This window comes from Petaurus breviceps, unplaced genomic scaffold (genome assembly GCF_028583685.1).
Source record: "Petaurus breviceps papuanus isolate PSGF00001 unplaced genomic scaffold, PetGlider_PUasm1.0 175, whole genome shotgun sequence".
In the NCBI taxonomy this organism is placed as follows: domain Eukaryota; kingdom Metazoa; phylum Chordata; class Mammalia; order Diprotodontia; family Petauridae; genus Petaurus; species Petaurus breviceps.
In genome coordinates this window covers 39,613,953-39,617,276 of record NW_027185764.1, presented here as the reverse complement: position 1 = coordinate 39,617,276, position 3,324 = coordinate 39,613,953, and the positions used below count along the sequence as shown (strand labels likewise).

The 3,324-nt window shown below is 36.7% G+C and overlaps 1 pseudogene; it reads left to right on the top strand.

Annotated features, from left to right (window-relative positions):
- Positions 1-1,179: 1,179 nt before the first annotated feature.
- Positions 1,180-1,331, top strand: LOC138159251 (U1 spliceosomal RNA; annotated as a pseudogene).
- Positions 1,332-3,324: the final 1,993 nt, after the last annotated feature.

Below are 3,324 nucleotides of genomic sequence, written 5' to 3'. Positions count from 1 at the left end.
TATTTGTATCCCTGGTAGTTAGCTTAATGCCTGGTTTGAGGAAAATGCTTCTCACAAATACTTTTTCTTCTTTCATTCATTGATTCACTTTTAATATAATTACTTATTCTGAAGATCACATTCTAAGTATCTACTATTCTGGAATGTTTGAAAATGACCCTTGGTCCAAAGCAATTCCATTGAATGAAACAGTATGGGTGTGTGCTAGTGCCAGGAAGAAGGCTTTCTGATTCTGCCTCAGCTATAAAGGAACTGTGTGGTTTAGCTCAAAGTACTTAATTTTTCTGCCTCTTCTTTTCCTCATTTGTAAAATGAGGGAGTTGGACTAGATGATTTCCAAGGTTCTTTCTATCTCTAAACATTGTAATTGATTGTAAAGCTCATAGATTTAGAATTGTGACTATGGAGATTGATGAGAGCTTATGCTCTTACACAATTAAGAGTGAATATACAGCTTCATTGAAATAAAGACAACTCTATCTGTACCTGGACCATAACAAGACTGGTTCTTGGATATTTAGACAAAAAGGCCTGAAAAGGAGATCTATATTTCTTAATTTGACCAACAAAAAGCTTTTATGACAAGTAAATCATATAAGCCCTAATTGGAACAAATTTTCAATGTCTCCTGGCAGAAACCAAGGCAATCTATTCACTTTACACTCTCATATCTTTTTAATTTTTGAATGGGAAAGGAAGAAGAAAAACCAAGTGATAGTCTTAAAAATTCTCTAAATAGAAATCTGGCCCTCCTTACAAATATATGGAAATATAGAATAAGCAGTGAATGCTCTATCATATCTTGAATTATTCTGTAACTTCCTTCCCAGAATGCTGTGCCACATCAGTGTTTTCATGAGCAACAATTTAGTCTAAGGCAGGGCGCATCCCATTCTATTCACTAAATACTAGGAATTCAGAAACATACACAAATATATTGGACACTATCTCAGACCCAGGAAAAGAAGTTATTCAATTTATAGATGTGGAAACTGAGGCAGAGAGAGGTTAAATGACTTGCCTGACATCACCCATGCATCTTCCTGACTCCAAATTCAATGCTTTTTGCTTCACCCCGTGACATTTCTTTGTGACACCCAGGGCACTAGGCTCTTGGGAGGTAAAATTCATGGGACAGCAGGTAAAAGGTTGAATTCATAGTCAAGAAAGGCTGGGTTCATACTTACTTAGCAGGGGTGATTCCATGTTCACACAGGTGATTCCTCCAGGGTGAAGCATTCTAGATGGGCTGAGCCCTGCAATTTCCCCAAATGCAGGGAAACTCAACTGAATTATTTGTGGTAGTTGAGGACTGCATTTGCACTCTCCCCTAAAATGGTGGAAGGAGGAAAGAAAAGCTGGGTTCGAATTCCCCCTCAAGTATTCAATAGCTGAGTGACTCTGTGCAAGTCACTTAACTTCTCCTGCCCCCAATTTTATAATTTCTATAATGACGTGGTTAAACTTGATAACTTCTAAGGTTTCTTCCAGTTCTAAATCTACCTTGAAACTTTTGTTTACATTGGTTGGCCTCTTCTGCTAGTGTGGATTGCTATGCTTTCATACTTTAGCAGTGTTATGAGTTATAGGTAAAAGCAACAACCAAGAAACCTTGCCGCTTACCTTATGTTAATGAGTCTCCTCAGACTCAGCTCAGTTGGGCCTTAGGTCACAGTCTATTGCTAGGCCTTTATTTTCAGCCTGTCCTGTTCAATAGGACCTCTTATAGATTTCACTCCCCAGTGTAGTCTTCATATACCAAGTATGAATAAGAGTTAAATGGAATCAGGAGGATTAAAAAGAAGTCTAAGATATCATGACCTATATGTGAGGAACCTAAATATTGATTTGGGCAAAAGAATTGACCTCCATTAAGCAGAGGCTATTTAGGAGACTAGATTGTGATGTTTAAAGACAATCCAAGTGCCATATAATGAGAATTTGAAGAAAAGAAAAACATTAACCCGACTCACGAGACAAAACTGAAATTCAGTATTTTTCAAGACTGAGTCATCATCTTAGTTAGAATCAGCCTTGCTGAGAAGGATAAGCAGGCATTGTGACTATGGGTTTGCATTTCACACTGATGTAATTTCTGAGAATGGGCTATAACAGAATTCTAGTATGGCTATTGGATATTTTAAGTAGCTGTCTAGAAATGATGCTTATGAAGCCCATGACAACTTTCTTAAAAAGTTTTGTTAAAAGAGACAACATGCTAGGTGATATACAGCTACAGCATTTATTCTTTTAAAGCTAGAGAACTGGTACAAGGAGTTAGGAGAGCTAGGTCCTAACTGATGAATAGAGAGAACAGAAGACATAAGTATATTTTAGAAGCATCCCAATTCAGGATGACCATGTCACACAAAAACTTATGATCTCCATTTGTTACCTTCCATATGTGAAAAAAAGAGTTTTCTTGGTTGCAAATATAAATTGACAACAGACAGAGCAGGGTCCATTTGCAATTTATGGTCTCAGGATGTCTGTTTTCCTCCCATATGGAGTATATCCCAAGATAAAGGGAATCTCACCTCTAATCTTCTCTGGTCTCTGAAGTTGCCAACACAGGAAAAGGCATTTTTAAAGCAAGGGAAAACTGTTTTTTTGATTAATTCAGACTTCTGCCAAAAATATGATATTTAATGATTATCACCCACAAATGATATCAAGTAGCAAGTATTGGAAGCATCATCTCTTTTCAATTTCTAAAACTTAGGGGACATTTGAAAATTGTGAATTGTTCAACCTAAACAGAACAAGTTCAAGGAGAATATGAAGATGGATATTTTTTTTAAAACAATTGGGGTTAAGTAACTTGCTCAAGGTTACACGGCCAGGTGTTTCTGGGTGGGTGATAAGTGTCTGAACCTGGATTCGATCCCCCAGGTCATCCCGACACTGGGGCTGGTGCTCTAACTCGCTGTGCTAACTGGCTGCCCCAGAGATGTATATTTTAATAATCATATCTGTGATATGCTGCATACTTATTAGAGATGGGAGGAATTATTCTAGTCAGTCTGAATTTCTCCTATAATACATTTGAGATGTTTTACATTTCTAGGATTTGTGCAACATCACACTTTTTAGTCATCTCTAATGATAGCAGCAATCTTGATCATTTAAAGAATTAACTAAGAAAATAATGAGTTGTTTATGTCAATAGAGAGCTATATTAAGTTCAATAACTATATCTATAATTCATTAAGAAAGAACTTCTGCAGCTCTTTCTCCAGGTCCACATTTTAAATAGAAGTTAGTAATGTTCTCAGGAGTCATTACCAGCACATTTGAAAAAGCAGATGTTTATTTAATCTAACT